Consider the following 19,411-nt stretch of genomic DNA (forward strand, 5'->3'; position numbering starts at 1 on the left):
ACTCAAAAGTGAATTGTCCCAGGAGACACACATGCTGACAAGCAAGAGACTTTACTGGGAAGGGGCACCCAGACAGAGAACAGCAGGGTAAGGGAACCCAGGAGAACCGCTCTGCCATTTGGCTCACAGACTCAGGTTTTATGGTAATGGGGTTAGTTCCAGGTTGCCTCTGACTCAAGGTCCTTCCTGATGGCACATGCATGGCTCAAGATGGATTTCAGCAAGAAGGATTCTAGGAGTTTGGTAGGACAATGGACTGGCGTCTCCTCTCTCCTTTTGACCTTTTGTAACAAAAGAAGAACAAAATCTGACCCCATATTGGATCTGTTTCTTTTACTTTAACCTTTGTTTTCCGTTGCTTTTGTTACTATAATCACCAAAAGGATGCTGTCTATAGCTATAAGCATACATAATGGCCCGCCTTGGGGAACCCTGCCCCTCTGCCTGAATGTTAAAGTGCCTTTATTCAACTCACAGGGAAACATCCAGACCCTGCCCACCTGAGATCACACAACGGCTTAGGCCAAAATGGCTTCTCTTATGTCAAGAAAGCCATTCCTGGTTCTCTTTATCTGGGGACTCCATAACTTATCTGCTTAAATGATTGAAACAGGAGGGAAGGGGACAGGGCACCACCTTTAATAGAATGACCTAGTTTGAGGACACAACATAAACTGATTAGAAACAAGTAGGTGCAAGATGGCAGACAGATGAGTCGACTTCCACTAGACCTTGAGCCTCAGTCTATGTTCATTGTAACACATCAGCAAGCTAAATGACACACCCACAGGAACCATGACAGTTCCAAGTCTGACCATAAAGGTCAAAGAATGGGCAGTGGCCCAATTCCTGGAAATCCCCACCCCTTCCCCAAAATTGTTGGAATACTCCTCCCACTTACTAGCCTGTGAAATTACCCATCCCTATAAAAACTGACAACCCCGTACCCTGGGGCTGCTCTCGCCTTCTGAGGTGGCCCACACTCTGTCTGTGGAGTGTGTTTCTCTCTAAATAAATCTGCTTCTTACCTATCACTCTGTCTCTCACTGAATTCTTTCTGTGATGAGACATCAAGAACCTGAGCTTCATTAAGTCCTGAGACCAGGTGTGTGATCTCAGTTAAAAGAACATGGGTTCAAGTCCCAATCTGGGTTTTGGCTGGGTTCAAGTCCCAGTGTGGGGGTTGAAGTCCCAATTGGAGTTACACGGTTTCAGGATGACAAGGCAAATAGCCACCTTTACTAGTCAAAGTCCTGAAAGCATGTCATGGTACAGAGGAGGTGTCGGGAACATCTTTGCATAGCGGTATGACACAGTGAAGTACATACCAGCTATGCTCAATGCATGGATTTTTCCTAATGACGTTTTGTCATTTACATACTGAATTCTTTTTCAAAATAACCACCTTTGTAAATGTTTCATATGCTTAGTTGATTTGTGTTATAAAACATAATTTGATCTTTCTGATAGCAAAGTATGATTATCACAAACATTATGCCATAATCAGAAGAACAGCTGAGGTATGTAAAATCCTTGCTTTTTCAAGTAGCTTTTGCTTCAGTAATTCCAAAGATATATTACATGATTTTAAATTTTGAAGCAATACAAGAGTATTTCCAATGAAAAGTAAGTCTTCATTGGGCTTCCCTGGTGGCACAGTGGTTGCGAGTCCGCCTGCCGATGCAGGGGACGCGGGTTCGTGCCCCGGTCCGGGAAGATCCCACATGCCGCAGAGCGGCTGGGCCCATGAGCCATGGCCGCTGAGCCTGCGTGTCCAGAGGCTGTGCTCCACAACGGGAGAGGCCACAGCAGTGAGAGGCCCGCATACCGCAAGAAAATAAAACATAAAAAAAAAAAAAAAAAGTACAGTAGCAGGAGTAGCCACCCTGAAGCAGATGACGGGAGCCATAAGAATCTGTAGCCGGTCACAATGGGAAGCAAAGGAGGGTTCGTCCCACTTGGGCTCCTGTTCATTCTGGCTGCCCTCTGCCATGTAGGTGACAGCCTGGAGTGCTACAGCTGTTATTAACCCAGCTAATGGCTGCACTACGGTCGTCAGTTGTTCACATAATCAAGATACTTGTTTCATCGTTAAAGCCATGCCACCAAAAACTTACTACCAGTGTTGGATGTTTGACCACTGCAGTTTCGAAGCCATTGCGAAAGCCTTAGGGGAGAAGGAGCTTCAGTACCGCTGCTGCCAGGAGAAACTGTGTAACAAAAGTGATGGGACGAGTATATCAGGGAAAACAGCTCTGCTGGGCATCCTGCTGCTGGTGGCAGTCTGGCGCTTTTGTCTCTAAGTCTACACCAGGAGGGCTTCTCCTACATCTCCTGTTTCTGTATATGCCTTATTTCCTGTGCAGCTGCATTCCAAAGGCTTTATATTTTCCAACTGGATCCTGTTGGGAAAGACTAAAACTAGCTTGAGCAACTTAGATAAGAGAGAGGAACTCAGAGATGCTGAAGACCAGTCCTGTTAGCAGAGAAGACCTGTGTGAGGGAAAAAGTTTGAGTGAAGCTCATGTGATTTGAGGAAGGTTGCATGCTTCTTACTTTGCTCTTTGCAGTGACAGCTTGAGTAGATTCTCTGCAGTCCTCAGCTGTTTCCCTCTGGTTCCTTGGATGTAGTTAATGTGATCAGTACTTTTTTGGGAGACTGAGGCAGGGGGCTCCTTTTCAACAGTCTCTCTCACAAGGCATGCTTTTTTCTCACCTTTCATGGCCCCTGTATTGCCGGGTAGGCATGATACATGTTCCAGGTGTGGGCTGTCAAGGACAGAGATTCTTAATGACTGTTGTATTCTCAGCTAGAAGGTGTCTGGCTGGGAAGGAGGTAAGCTTTCCTGATGGCAGGGCATGGAAGCAAAAGGTTTGCCTTTAGAGAGGTACCAGAGGCTGAAATCTGAGTTTTCCTCTGTCCCTAAATTTTGTATTGGCTTTGCTGTCTTTCACTAGAAAAACTCAGTAGCATAAATTAATGGTGTGTTAAACCTCTCCCTCCCACTCCCCGCCTTTTTTATTTTTTATTTATTTTTTATTTATTTATTTATTTATTTTGCAGTACGCGGGCCTCTCACTGTTGTGGCCTCTCCCGTTGCAGAGCACAGGCTCCGGACACGCAGGCTCAGCGGCCATGGCTCACGGGCCCAGCCGCTCCGCGGCATGTGGGATCTTCCCAGACCGGGGCACGAACCTGCGTCCCCTGCATCGGCAGGCAGAATCTCAACCACTGCGCCACCAGGGAAGCCCACCCCCGCCTTTTTTATTGGAATGGTAGGCTGTCTTAGCTTTGTCACACCCAGTTAAAAACTAAACATTTGAATATTCTATGTTACATGTGCCTTGCAGTTATTAAGTGTGCTTATTTCAAATGCTACTGGTAGGAAAACTCTTCACATGTGTACGTATAATGCATGAATGGAACAGAAGGAGCCTTTGGGGTTGCGATTTGAGATTTCGAAATGTCATAATGAACAGTAACAGGTCTGCAGGGATGTGTTTTACCTGCCGACATCCAGCCTGTTGGCTCCTAGCTGAGTCAGCACAGATAGTGTAAAATATACTTGCAAGGGCTATTAGCATGCTGAGGCTTTCAGAAGCGCTACCAGTTTCCTAAAAAGTGATACACCTATTCAGGAGGGCAAAGTTTTGCCTTTTCTTGTGGATTCTGGTGAATAATTTAAGATCCAGTAGACTTAATGACATTTGTATGCTTACAATCTTGGCTGTATTTGACAGCATAGCCCGCCTTTTGCTGATGAAAGTGGAATTTCTTGATTAACATTTTAAAAAAACGTGATTATGTGATCTGTTGGACAAACTGGAATGAATCCTGCCTTTCTAAAAATAAAATCTTGGGCTTCCCTGGTGGCGCAGTGGTTGAGAGTCCGCCTGCCGATGCAGGGGACGCAGGTTTGTGCCCTGGTCTGGGAAGATCCCACATGCTGTGGAGCAGCTGGGCCCGTGAGCCATGGCCGCTGAGCCTGCACGTCCGGAGCCTGTGCTTCACAACGGGAGAGGCCACAACAGTGAGAGGCCCGCGTACCACACACACACAAAAAATAAAATAAAATAAAAATAAAATCTCATCAAATGCAAAAAAAAGAAAAAAAAATACAAAGTATTATGAATCATTAATTACTTAACCAGCCCTCTATTAATGATTATTTGGATTATATCCAGGTTTTTCCTACTATTACAAACAGTGCTCTAATTATCATCCTTGTTCTGGTTACGTGTACAATTATAGTTCTAGGATACACTTTTAGAAGTAGGATTGCTGGATCAGATTATGAGCATTTTAAACTTGTACAGAGATTGCTCAAGCCCTCTTCTCTACACCCCCGAAAGCTGATGTCATGAAATAAATTAACTTTTGTGAAACAGGTGAAATAGAGTATCTTATTTTCATTTGCATTTATATAATTCTGAGCAAAGTTGAACATCATTTCATAAATTATAGGTCATTTATGGATTATTTGTCCATAACTGCCTATTCAAACATATTCCTCAAGTTGTTAATTTTATCTTTAATTTTAGGCTTAACTTTTGACTCTTTTATGATATTTTTTACCATACAATAATTCTTAGGTAGTCAAATATGCCTATCTTTAACTTTTTGACTTGTTGGTTTTATGTCATGTCAATGATACTAAAAAGAAGTATTTGTATTTTATTCTAGGGTGTATACAGCTTTATTTATTTTCAATTTAGATCTTTAATTCATCTGTAATTTATCTGGGTTGATGAGTGAAGTAGAAATCCGGCCTCTTTATTTTTTTTTTAATTTTGCCGTACGCGGGCCTCTCACTGCTGTGGCCTCTCCCGTTGCGGAGCACAGGCTCCGGACGCGCAGGCTCAGCGGCCACGGCTCACGGGCCCAGCCGCTCCGCGGCATGTGGGATCCTCCCGGACCGGGGCACGAACCCGCGTCCCCTGCATCGGCAGGCGGACTCCCAACCACTGCGCCACCAGGGAAGCCCCTGGCCTCTTTTTAAATCTAAACGACAAGCCAGTTATAATACCAGGTAGGGACTAGTCAATCCTTTTTGTCTCGACTAACCTGAAATGCAACTAAATTCATAAATATTTTGTGGTCTAGTTTGGGGTTTCCTATTATGATTCATATTAATAAAAAAATGTTCAACAAATGATAATAAATGTTTTAAATTTGTTAAGATCATTAAGTATTAAATTTAATTATTTAGTCTCTATCAAGTGTATCAAAGTGCATCACCAAAGAGAAATTATTGAAGTATAGTTGTTTTACAATGTTGTGTTAGTTTCAGGTGTACAGCAAAGTGATTCAGTTTTTTATATATATATATTCTTTTTCATATTCTTTTTCATTATAGGTTATTACAAGATATTGAATATAGTTTCCTGTGTTATACAGTACATCCTTGTGGTTTATCTATTTTTTTATATAGTAGTTTGTATCTGTTAATCCCAAACTCCAAATTTATCCCTCCCCGCCCCGCTTTCCCCTGTGGGAACCATAAGTTTGTTTTCTATGTCTCTGAGTCTGTTTCTGCACAATACTGTAAATCAACCATACTTCAATTTTTTGAAAAAATGATTACCACAGTGAATTTAGTTAACATCAAAAAAAGAGAGAGAAATTAGACATAAATCATATCCTTAAATTGCTAACACTCTGGTCACTATAAATAGAAGTATTGGGATTTTCCCTCAACATTCTGTTTGACTCCTCATGAGATTACTAAAATGGAACTTGGATTTCCTAACCTCCACTCGACTCTTTAATGTTATGTAGCTCTGTTTCCTGTAGTCTGTCCCGTGGTCCATCTAAATCAGATTTGTCAGGCTGTTTGTTTAAAGACAGATTCCTGGGTCCCATCTGGGACCTACTGGATCAAAATCACTGTCAGCTGGGCTGAGAAATTTGCATTTTACATACCAAAGCTTACAAACCATGATTGTGCAGCATTGTTTAGTAAGCCAGCAATGTAGTTAAGGAAGCAGTACGGTGTGATGTCATTTTCAGCTGCCCCTGCAGCACAACTAAATTGAAAACGGTAAAGTCATTTGTTCAGCTCTGTGAGCCTCTACTTCCCACAAACAGCTGGAACCCCCAGCACCAGGAATCTGAGATAAAGATAGCCCAAAGCACCGAACAACTATCCCGTGGTCACAGACACAAATGCAGGCAGCAGACAGTTTCTCGGTTGAGATACGGTTTTTAATCATCAGAAGCAGGTAAGATGACTGACAGCCTGAAAGAACAACCTGAGACGTGGTGTCTAACACACGTGGTGGCAGCTAACTCACCCCAGAAGTGATGGACAAGAAGCAGACCGACTTGACACGGGCAAATCCGCCAAGAATATCCTCTACTATTTCAGTCAAAGCAGCGTGACCTAATCAGTAATGCAAACATCCTGTTTCCCATGCTAACAACCTCTGTCCCTGGAACCCTCAGAGGGTTAAGAGATAAAGAAACTGCTGCTCCAATTATGCATAATCTTCCTCTAGTCTGAAATGTCAACAGAGAAAGCAAATAACGCTGCAGAGAAAAGAAGGAAAATCTCACAGGCAAAAAGTAATTTATTTAACGTTTTCCCATTTCCTTTTGTTTTGCACATGTCTCCTCCCACCTCCATTTCAGAAAGCTTTCGGTTATGGGCTATCAAAGAAAGGAGAAATCAGTTTTGTGCAAAAATCAAAAATGAAGCAATTGTATTGATAGAGTGGTTTGGTTAGATTTATAGTGCAGTAGGAGAGAGAAAAATGAAGCCCAAACGACTTCCTACCCTAATTTTGCAGAAGTCTTAGGAGACATTAGATGTGATGTGGGTTTGCCTAAAGCATCTCTGTCCTAAAGGGCTTGGCTATTTTGCTGTGAGAGGTAAGGGTGCTGCCTTCAGAAAGCTGTATTTTCCCTCTGTGTCTGTATAATTGGCCATGTGCAGCTTTAGAGACCGTGAAGAACTTGATGGAGGGAATCACACACAGCCGATTTTATTAAGGAAAAAGGATTTCCTTTGCACGATGCTTTCAGTGTGGCTCAGAGGAGCCCCAGGAATCCTTCAAGAAGGAGAAGCCAGCAGTGCCGCCTGTCCTGGTCTAAAAGCTGGGCTGCAATTCAACAGCAAGTATGTTTAAGGGGCAAGAGGGAGACCTTGTCACAAACATTATCCTGACACCCTCTCACCACATACCCAGCCATCCCCCACCCCCGAGCTCTAGCTGAACTGGAGGGTGGAAGGATTCTGTCCCAGCTCAGCGTCTAAATACTGCCTAAGCCTCATCTGGGCCGGTCGAGTCCCAGTCGCTGTGCAGACAGTGGGAGACTGCCCCTCACCACGGATCTGTAACTCTCCAGCTTGGAGAGGCAGCATGAATCAGCCACTACCCTCCAGCCCTTCCCCACACCCACCTATTTCCCATACGCACATCTCCAGGAAAAATGTACTGTCTGGGATTCAGGGGCCAAACGGGAATAGGGTGTCAGGCTTCCCCCCAGTTCATTTCTCTCTATGCCTGAGCAGATTCCACAGGGAGTTGTTTTAACTTGCATCACTCTGTAAAACATTAAAGCTGGGCTTCAGGGGGAAAAAAGGAGAAAGGGAAAGAAGAGGAAGAGTGGGGGGAGGTAAAGAACTTGTATATACCTGAAAATTGCCAGATGAAAAGACCACCGTAAAAAACTGCATGAGGGTAGAGATGGCTGGAAACCAGCATAGAGGGTGATGTCTAAAGTTCAGAGAACTGAGACAACACAATCATTATTGAGTATGTGGCCCCCTCTCCCTACCTCCCAAATACTGTATTTTTTTTTTGGTTAATTTTGTTTTGAAAATTATCTATATCCTTTGAGATAGAGACATTCTGGATGGGGTCCCAGAAATAGAGTTGGAAGCTCTGGTCTCAGCACAAAGCATTCAAAACTCATCCTGTCTCATAGTTTCACTTGAAATCTCTGTTCCAGAACTGACCTCTCCCCTGAGCTTCACGCTAGTGTCTTGGTTCAGTGCACTAATTATCTGTGTAACCAATTACCCCAAACTTTGCAGCTTAAAACAACAAACATTTCTTACCTCACAGAGTTTCTGAGGGTCAGAAATCTGGGAGCATCTTAGTTGGGTGCATCTGAATCAAGATCTCTCCTGAGATTGCAGCCAAGCTCTCAGATGGGGCAGCAGTCATCTCAAAGCTTGATTAGGGCAGAGAACCCATTTCCAAACTCACTCACTTGGTTGCTGGCAAGCCTCGGTTCCTCACTACCTTTTGTTCAGACAGGATAGTTACCACACGGGCCTCTCCATAGGGCTGCTAACAGCATAACAACATGATAGGGGGTGGGGATGAGGGGAAGGGGGAAGGGAGAGGAGGCCCCCAAAACATCCACTGGAACCCTCATTCATTATTAGTGGGAATACGAATGGTATTGTCACTTTAGAAAAGTTTGTTGGTTTCTTGTAACATTAAATATATATTTATGTTGCAATCCAGCAATCTCTCTCCGAGGTATTTATCCAAGAGAAGTTAAAACTTATGTCCATGCAAAGACCTGCAGGTGAAAGTTTATAATAGCTTTAAGCATAATAGCCAAAAGGTAAAAATATCAATAATTCAATTATTCTTCAAAGTATGATACCTCCATACATAGGAATGCTATTCAGCAATAAAAAGAAACAAACTGGGCTTCCCTGGTGGCGCAGCAGTTGAGAATCCGCCTGCCAATTCAGGGGACACGGTTCGATCCCTGGTCCAGGTAAATCCCACATGCTGCGGAACAACTAAGCCCGTGTACCACAACTACTGAGCCTTTGCTCTAGAGCTCATGAGCCACAACTACTGAGCCTGCGTGCCACAACTACTGAAGCCTGTGCGCCTAGAGCCCGTGCTCTGCAACAAGAGAAGCCACCACAGTAAGAAGCCACACACCACAACGAAGAGTAGCCCCGGCTCGCCGCAACTAGAGAAAGCCCGCATGCAGCAATGAGGACCCCAACACAGCCAAAAATAAATAAATACAATAAATAAACATTTTTTTAAAAAGAAACAAACTACTGGTACCTGCAACACAGGAGTGAATCTCAAAATCATCATGCTAAGTAAGGAAGTCAGGCACCGAAGGCTATACACGGTATGATTCCATCTGTATCGTTCTGGAAAAGGCAAAACTATAGGGACAGAGATCAGATAAGAGTTTTGGAAATGGGGTGAGGGTTTTGACTCCAAAGAGACACAGAGAAAATTCTCTGAGTGTAGTGGTGGTTACATGACTGTATACTTGCGTTGATACTTATACCATACAACTGGAAAAGATGGATTTTACTGTATGTCATTTATACATCACTAAACCTGACTTTAAAAAATAATAAAAATAGGGACTTCCCTGGCTGTCCAATGGTTAAGACTATGAACTTCCACTGCAGGAGGCACGGGTTCAATCCCTGGTCAGGGAACTAAGATCCCACAAGCCACAGGGTGTGGCCAAAAATAAGTAAAAAAGTAAGGTGGGAAGGGCAAGGGTAAATGCATGGAAGTACGACAGCATGGTGCACACAAGAGACAGTTCACTATTACCAGGGCATAACATTCAAAGCAAGGAGTGCAAGTAACAGAGTCCTGAGCTTTTCACTTATGTGTCCAGCTTTCATCTCAAACTCAATATATCCAACACCAAAGCCCCCATCTCTCTGTCCTGGAAAAGTACCATCTTGCCTGTTGAGGATGTCATTTTCCTAGTCACTGAAACTCCAAAGCTAGAGTCTTTCTCAACTTCTCCCTTTACCTGTCCTACCAACTCCATGCTACTCTCTTGCAATGCCATGGTTTTTGTGCTTTTGGTGGTGGCAGCAGTGGTACAATGATGACAGTCAGGGTTTTCCACTTCTCTCATGTACCATTTTTTTCTTACCCCACTGCTCTCATAATAGTTCAGGCCTTTATTTCTTCTCACCAGGACTGGAACATGGCGGCCCACTAACGAGTCTTTGTGCGTCTGGTCACTCACCCTTTTGGCCAGATGAGTCTTCTGAAAATACCAACCTCATCCCACCATGTCCTAATCAAAAATCAATTCAAGGTCCTTGTCAATGAAAAGACTCTCTCCTCTTGATCCTAATTTACTTTTCAAGTTTATTCCTCAATCCACCCAGGTCAACAACCTGCTTCAGAGCCAGCCAACTTGAGTTCATTTCCACCTGTGCGCATTTTTGTCAGGACAGATCTTACAGTTTCGACTGAGTTGCCCTCTCCTTCCCTCTCCATATATTTAAGTCCTCCTCTTTCACCATGACTCAGCACAAGTCCTATCTCCCTCTCTCCCTCCCTTTCCCTCTCCCTCTCCCTCTCCCTCTCCCTCTCCCTCTCCCTCGGCAGGATGCTTCAAGTCACACTTGCTTCCGTCTCTGAACTCTGATTGTTCCCACCTCTCAGGAGGTTTAGTGGTTTTATCAATAATGGTATTTCTACAGCCCTTGGAAGACTTCAAAACACCTTCCTTTTCATCATCCCGTTTAAGTTCTTCTCAGCAAATCTAGGAGATTATTCTTATTTCAAAGATAAAAAATCTGAGGCTCTATAATGCATGGTGATTTGCCTTAAGGTCACACAGCTAAGAAGAAGATTTTCAATACATTTTTTAATATAAATTTATTTATTGTATTTATTCATTTTTATTTTTGGCTGCATTGGGTCTTTGTTGCTGTGTGCAGGCTTTCTCTAGTTGCGGTGTGCAGGGGCTACTCTTCTTTGCAGTGTGTGGGCTTCTCATTGCGGTGACTTCTCTTGTTGCAGAGCACGGGTCTCTAGGCACTCGGGCTTCAGTAGTTGTGGCGCGCGGGCTTCAGTAGTTGTGTCTGAGGGCTCTAGAGTGCAGGCTCAGTAGTTGTGGCCCACGGGCTTAGTTGCTCCGTGGCATGTGGGATCTTCCTGGACCAGGTCTCGAACCCGTGTCCCCTGTATTGGCAGGTGGATTCTTAACCACTGTGCCACCAGGGAAGCCCCTCAATACATTTTTTAAATGAACAAATGAAGACACAGCCAGGAAATTGACCAAGCAATCAATTAGAAGAGGCAAGACTGTTTTTAATGGAGAAGAAAGTATTTAAGGTCAGAAAAAGACTACTTCAAGTCAGAATTCGACCAGATTATATTCATACGGACCACACTGACTGCTTGGCTTTTGTGAGACAGATAAGATGCAGTAAAGGGCAGAACTTAATCTAAACAGTTCAACAGATGAATTTTTAATAAGCTTAAAACTGGAAAACAGTACCCTCAGCAAGCATGTATTTCTGCTTTTGTGACTGTTGGAGCTGGCTGTGTGGGAGAGTTAACTGCTGTGTAAAATGCGGAATTAAAATTTAAAAGCTCTGATGTGTATTTTTAGAGAACAGAAACAATTAAAATAAAATGTAACTCAAAATTCAGTTACTAGAATTGGCATTTAAATTGTTTAATTAGCAAAATTCTATATGATTAAAGTAGTCACTTGAAAATGTCTTTCAAAGTAAAGCATTTTAATATGCTCTAGTTCTTAGATGATTGACATCACTTGATCTATGTGTTCCCCTCTGGAATTGACTTGTTCTGCAGTTTGAGTTAAGAAGGTCCTGGACTAATGTTTTACAAAGGAGCTTATCAGAATGAAAGCATAAAGTGAATCTTATTTGACAATAAAATATCCTGGACCTTGAAATACTGTTAGCATCTTCAGTGTAGAAAGGAGTATAGTATAGATTCCTCAATCTCTTTCTTCATATTGAAGGCTTGGACCTTTATCTCACGTTCCATCTGAGTTACTGGGTGGGTGAATACCCTTAAGGGTGTTGATGAATCAGAGAATTCTTGAGGTTGTGCTCCTGACCTAAACATTATTTAAACAAAGGACACCTTTTTTAAAACCCGGTATGAACAACCATATGGCCTTTGAGAAAGGATATCTAGTTCATTCCATATTTTTTCACCTAGAGCTACCCAAAACCACGACCAGCAGATAAGAATCCAGTTTTTTAAACTTTCCAGGGCAGAAACTAGCTAGATATTCACCAAATACATTCCCTCTTCCTGTGCACCCAGATAAACTATACTTCCCAGCCCCCTTGCACTTAGAAGGGACCATATGATCAGTTCTTGTAAATGAAATGTGAGAAGGGATGTGACTCTGGCCCATGAAGGCAGTTAAGAGGGGGGCACCTTCTACGTGTGCTCTCTCTTCTCCCTTGTGTGCTACCTGGATGATGCCAGGGTGGCTCTGAGGTGACATATTGAAGATGGTAGAGCCACAGCATGGAAGGAGCTTGATCCTTAACCAGCTGTGTGCAGAAGACCCACCTCCCGCCACTAACTGCATTGATCTTCAAGGTGAGCAAGAAATAAATTGTCATTATGATAAGGCAGCAGGGTTTTGGAGATTGTTTATTAGACCACTGGGCGTTGGTCTACCTGCTAACTCTCCAGTCCCCCCAAAGAAATTTCTACCACTATAATCCACCATGCAATGTCTAAACAATGTTGCTTCATGTCCTTTAGTTCTAGTTGACTGCTAGAAGCCAATGGATCTTAACCTTGGAGACAAGGACTTTTTAGAATATGATAAAAATTCAAAACACCTATCCTTAGGAAAATAAACAAATGCACTCATGCTCAAAACTTTGCCTAGGACTTCCTTGATGGTGCAGTGGTTAAGAATCCGCCTGACAATGAAGAGGACACGGGGTCGAGCGCTGGTCTGGGAAGATCCCACATGCCACAGAGCAACTAAGCCCGTGCTCCACAACTACTGAGCCTGTGCTCTAGAGCCCATGAGCCACAATTACTGAGCCCACGTGCCACAACTACTGAAGCCCGGCACGCCTAGAGCCTGTGCTCTGCAACAAGAGAAGCCACCGCAGTGAGAAGCCCGTGCACCACAACAAAGAGTAGCCCCCGCTCGCTGCAACTAGAGAAAGCCCGGGCAGCAACAAAGACCCAATGCAGCCAAAAATAAATAAATTAAATAAATTTATTTTTTTAAAAAAAAACAACTTTGCCTAAAACTTCAAGATGTTTTCAGAAGAGTCCCAAGCTCATAAACAGACCCCAGGCAAAGATCCCTGCTATTAGCAATTAGTGTATTAGGAATGTAGAGGAGCCTTCAATAAGTATTAAGTATATCTTATTTTCAATCTTTCCAGTTTTACTTCTCATCCCCTTCATATACAGCTGCACAGTCATATTCATGTCTTTGATCTTTGGATTTTAAAAATGTAAAAAATCTAGTTCTCCAACACTGATTTTTCTCTCCCAGAGCAAAGATGTCAGTGTAACAGTCTCAGTACCAAACATCAATTCTGTGACCAGGCCTTTTGATTTCTGTATTGACTGTGTGCAGTCTCTGCATCAGAACCATCAGCTATGTGACGGTTAATATCCTATGCCAGGCACTGTGCAGTTGCTTTTGGAAACAGAACCTTAACTCCCTGACATGAGCCTTGAGACCTTTTCAATTTTGCCCTGTCAAGCTCTCTAACCTCATTTCTCATCAGTACCCCACATAAACTCTTCGTTCTTGTTTTTTTGTGGCTGCATAGGGTCTTCATTGCTGCTCGCGGGCTTTCTCTACTTGCACCTAGCGGGGGCTACTCTTCATTGCAGTGTACGGGCTTCTTGCTGCGGTGGCTTCTCTTGTTGTGGAGCATAGGCTCTAGGCATGGGGCCTTCAGTAGTTGTGGCTCGTGGGCTCTAGAGCGCAGCCTCAGTAGTTGTGGCACTTGGGCTCAGTAGTTGTGGCGCACGGGCTTAGTTGCTCCGCGGCATGTGGGATCTTCCCTGACCAGGGCTTGAACCTGTGTCCCCTGCATTGGCAGGCGGATTCGTAACCACTGCGCCACCAGGGAAGCCCGAACTCCTTGTTCTTATAATATTACACTGCTCGTGATGCACGGAATCTACCACACTCTTTCGTGCCTCTGTGACTTTGCTGGGAATGTCCTCTCCCTTGACTGTCCAAAATCTCCTATTATCTTCTAGGGTTCAGCCCAAACATCAACTTTCTGGTAACCATCCCTGGCCTGCACACCCCTGAGTGAAGTGTCCCCAGAAGTGCTCCTGTGGTACTCATCACACACAGTGAAGATTTGCTGCTCTGCCTCCCATGGGACTCCTCGAGAGTAAAGACTGTCTTTTATTGCATGCCCTTTTTTTATGATTTATTTTTTATTGAAGCATAGTTAGTTTAAAACATTGTGTTAGTTTCAAGTGTGCAGCAATGTGATTCAGTTATATACAGCTGGCAAAAGCACACCTGGGCCTCAGCCCTCTGTTTCCACGTTAGTCTCTCTTCCAGGGGAATCCATTCTTTTTCCTTTATGCCAGCCTATTCTGTACCTCAAGGAATATGACTGCTGATGGATCCTAAACCTCGTATGTCAGAGCTTCCATTACCATGGGTGATTTTTCTCAAGTTCCGGGGCAAAAAACAATCCAGAAGGATGCTGGCCTGGCTTAGGTCAGATTCTTACTCCTGTATCAATTGTGGTAGGCTATGTAATGGATTTCTCAAAGATGCCCACATCCTGATCCCCGGAATCTGCTTTACATGGCAAAAGGAATCTTACAGATGTGACTAAGTTAAGGATCTTGAAAGAAAGAGATTATCTTGGATTATGTTCGTGAAGGCAATATAATCACAAGGCTCCTTATAACAGGAAAGCAAGAGGATCAGAGAGACACAAAGAAAGAGAGAGAGAGACAAAGGCAGAAGCAGAGATCGTAGAGGAGAGAAGATGCTATACTGCGGTTTGGAAGATGAAGGAAGGGGCCTCAAGTCAAGAAATGTAGGCAGCCTCTGGAAGCCAGAAAAGGCAAGGAAATGCATTTTCCCCTTGAGCCTCAAGAAGGAATGGAGGCTTGCTGGCACCAATGTTATCCCAGTGGAACGATTTTGGACTTCTGACCTCCAGAACTGTACAATAATATATCTGGTTGGTTTTAAGCCAATGAGTTTGTGGTACAACCTTACAGCAGCAATAGGAATCTAATAGCCAATCAAATATGGCCAGGGAACTGGCTGAGATTTGTCCAGCTTGAGTCACAGGCTGCCTCACATTGATTTCCTATGACTAATACCAGCCATTAATAGTATCTCTGTTCTAGGCTACATTCGAGAGCCAACAGATGTGGAATTGTTATTTTTATTTGTTTAAGCTATTCAACTCCCTTGAGTATCCTCAACATCTAAGATTTCTTTAGTGTAATATGACCAGTTGGTAAATTAAAGGTAAGGATTCTAATACGTTGATTTTCTGAATAATTTTAATATATACATTCTAAAAAGAACTAAATTTTATAGCAGGTTATATAATGATATAACATTATGAGATTTAATTCTGTATTCAGTCACTACCATTGAATGTCTCCCGTGTACCAGACACTGTCCACCCAAGTGTTGGTGATCATAAACAAAAATTTATATGTGAACAAAATACAAATGATCTCTGCTTTCACAGTGTGTATTTTTGAATAGGGGAGATAAATACTAAATAAACACAAATAAATATGTCACTACAAATCATAATGATGTTCTGGAGGCAAAGAGGAGACAAAGTATGAAATAAAATTTAGCTGGGAAACAAGTCAGAGAACTTTTAGAGTTTCTGTCTCTTCAGATTTCAAGGTAAAATAATCCATCAGAAATAAAAGTGAATTAGCTGCGCTGACCTCTTTCAACCTTAGGTAAATGTAACGTATTTCCTGAACAAAGGCCCACTCTGAATTTTGGACATATAGCTTCTCTTTTACGTTCTTCTATCTTTTATTTATTCTAAATAGCCCATTAAGGATTGGTGGTGACTTCTTGTGGAGCCTTTCCTTGAGCTTTCAGGTGAGCCAGTCTTTAAAATAGAAATATATGTTTCTAAAAGGAAAAATTCTCTCTAAATGTATTTAAGCACATGTGTGTGCTGAAAGGTAGCAAGTAAGGTAAATCTAGGAAAAGCTTTGGCTGTATTTCTACCGTGGATATAGTTACAGAAGATATCCTATTTATTTCCTCCCCTCTTTCTCTCAAATTGAATATCTGGGCTAAAGGTATTATTTTTATCTTTTTAAAATTCCTTTCCATAGTTTACCAAGAAGCTGTTTACACTTGGGATTGGATGGTAAAAATTAAGGCTGTGGAGAGGGTAAAGGGATCCGGAATCTTCCTGATTTTATGGGTGGATTCTTGCTATCCAATGACTTCTAAAATTCAGCAGTGCTGCTTCAAAGGTAAGCTTGTCCCGCTCACCTGCTATCAGTGCATTGCTGACCACAGACACGCTGCTGCCTCTCAGCAAACGGGCTCTCTCCCAGCAAGGAGTTTGATAAAGATTGCAGAAGTCAAAAGAGCCACAATTAATTAGACATCTGAAAGAAGTTGGAAGATGCTATTGGTTCCTTATTCCCTACAAATGGTTCAATCTCCTTAGTCTTTCTTAGAAGAGGGGAAAGAAGTCACACACACATACATACTCACATACACACAGACACACATATACAATCTTGGATTACAATGGGATCTGAGTTTAACCATCAAATCAGATCTTATCATGAGGGCAATTTCTGGGGCCACCTGACTCAAGGTATGAATTTGTGAATTAAGTTGTAGAATCTCAGATCTTGGTTGATGAAACCGTCATCCTTATTACCACAGTTATGAGTGATTTCCGAGGGTCAGAATCCAGACTATGTAGTTAATATACATCATATTTCCATAATTATTTCTCACAATGACTCTGAAAGATAGAAACCTCTATTCCCATTTTACAAATGAGCGAAAAGACACTTAGAAAACTAGGAAGAGTAGAGACAACATTTAAACCCAAGCTAAAATTTCCACATCCCAGGACGCTCTCTGACTGCATATCAGTATTGTTTTCATTGTTCATTGGCTTTAAAATCTCAACCTAAATAAATAATAGTACACAATTTTCTGACTTTGGAATTGTTAAGCCTTAAGCATTGTTTTGAATGCATCCAAATTGTTTGCCTTCATTAACTCTACACATATAAATCTGTCAGTTTAGTTCCCAACAATAGTTTAATCTCATTTTCCAAAGAGCAATTCTTTAACCTACTAATTTACTACATCTTTCATCCAGTGTGTATGCCAGTTCTGTGTTTTTTAAACTAACGCTGGCTTTCTCAAACCAACGTTCACTGTGAAGAGAAGGCATGCTTTAGAGAAAGCCACTCCCCTATTAACATTATTAAAACTCTTTTATCTTGTGGAGAAATCTATCAAAAAATGCAATAGTTGAGCTATACGGGGTTTTATTGTGGTAACAAAGTAATCCTGAATTCTCGGTGGCTTAACATAATGAAGACCTATTTCTTGCTCATCCTACATGTCTGTCACAGGTCAGCAAGAGTCTCTGTTCCATTCAAGGACCCAGGCTGACCAAGACCCCACCAACTTGTAGGTGCTCCATATGGAACACATAACTTCCTCAATTAGGAAAGAAGAAAAGCTGGAAAATTATACATAGGCTGTTTATTGCTTCAGTCTGAAGATCACTTTTGCTCCCATTTCACTGGCCAAAACTAGTCACATGGGCTCACATACTATATAAAGAGGCTGAGAAATGGAGGAGAGTAGATGGAACATTTGGTGAGCATTCCTGTTTCTCCCACGAATAATATAATAATTTTCTTGTCTTTTATTCATCTTTCTTGTCCTTTGAGAACAGCATAAATTATTGGTCAAGCTGCATGAACTCAAATAGAAATCCTTTTTAAATTGTACTGTTTTGTCTTTTATGCTCATTTATAATCTGTATCTATTTGAACTAGTTTAAGAATTACAGTATGAGGGCTTCCCTGGTGGCGCAGTGGTTGGGAGTCCGCCTGCCGATGTAGGGGGCGCGGGTTCGTGCCCTGGTCCGGGAGAATCCCGCGTGCCGCGGAGCGGCTGGGCCCGTGAGCCGTGGCCGCTGGGCCTGTGCGTCCGGAGCCTGTGCTCCGCAACGGGAGAGGCCCGCATACCGCAAAAAAAAAAAAAAAAAAAAAAAAAAAAAAAAAAAAAAAAAGAATTACAGTATGAAAACAAAAGAGTGGTTTCTTGGTGTGCCAGCTAACAATTTCCATTGAGGCAAAATAGGCCTCTGCAATGCCCCTCCCCCTTTTCTATTTTTACCCTTGTGATTTGACAGCACTTTTCCATGATCTGGATGCATAACCCCACTACAAAGAAAGATAAACATTCTCTTATGTATAGATGACATATCTATTCAAGTACTCCAAGACTGACTTTAAGATAGAATCAACCTTCATTATCACATGCATTCCCCAAAAAAGCCTAGAGACCAAGTATTCTAGAATTAAAGTCATTATTTTAGCTCAGTATCACCCAACATTAAATGAGTTCATAGTTTAAAACTCCATAAATCCATTTATCAATATTTTACAACCAGTTTAACGTAATATGTCCACCAGGAAAGTATATTTCTTAAAGGTATACATTTTCTGGGTCCTTTACTGAAATAGCTTTATGGCCAAGGTCAGTGTTTACTTATAGCTGCTGTAAAGTTCTTCCAGAATGAAATGATTTTGTACGTGATCAGGGTAAAGAACTTTGACCTCTGAGAGCTCATTTGTCTGTGTTTTTGAGCTCACCAAATATTACTTTTTGAAAAGAATATTGCCCTGCCTAAAGATGCCACCATAGCCATCTCGGCGCAGAGGTGAGGTGACTACTTTATGAGATCCCTAAATTGTGATCCCCGCCAGCTTGCTGTTAAAAGCCAAGGCCTGTGGCTCTACACACTGAATAAGTGCTGCTTTCCAGACACATGTCAGGGACGATAGCCCCAAGCCTACTACCGGTCCATCCCTATCAAAACTCCCAGAGAGAAAAGCAATATTTATTAACAATTGCTCAAAGAATGTGCAGGCTACCCCTCCTTTTCTCTTAGCACTCAAAGTGTGATCCAAAGACGAGAAGCACCTGCATCTTGTTAGAGCTTGTTAGATTTGCAAAAACTGAGGCCCTAACTCAGACCTAGTAAACCAGAATCTGCATTTTAACAAGATTCATATGCACAGTAAAGTTTGAGAAACACCACTGTAGGCCACATTCCTAATCTGGGGTACGTGGATCACTGGATAGGCCTCAGGAAGACTGTGATTTCCTTGACACATTTCAGTGTTGTGTATGTGCAACTTGTGCGTTTTCTGGGGAGAGGTTGCATGACTGTCATCAGATTTTCCAAAGGGTTTGCTTCAAACATATTCACATAGGTTAAAACCCCTCGCTGTGGAGTTTCTAAAGAATTTCTTTGATCTCGACTAGAGCACCAGAGAGGTTTGTACCTTTACCACCTCTATTAGTTATATGTTGTTGCATAACAAGTTACTCCCGAATTTAGTGGTTTAAAATACAAGTATTTATTAAATCACAGTTTCTGTGGGTTCA

General features: G+C 42.3%; 1 pseudogene; it reads left to right on the forward strand.

Annotated features, from left to right (window-relative positions):
* The first annotated feature begins 210 nt into the window (after nucleotides 1-210).
* Nucleotides 211-2,303, forward strand: LOC131767758 (CD59 glycoprotein pseudogene; annotated as a pseudogene).
* The last annotated feature ends 17,108 nt before the right edge of the window (nucleotides 2,304-19,411 follow it).

Source organism: Kogia breviceps, chromosome 13 (genome assembly GCF_026419965.1).
Source record: "Kogia breviceps isolate mKogBre1 chromosome 13, mKogBre1 haplotype 1, whole genome shotgun sequence".
Classification (NCBI taxonomy): Eukaryota; Metazoa; Chordata; class Mammalia; order Artiodactyla; family Physeteridae; genus Kogia; species Kogia breviceps.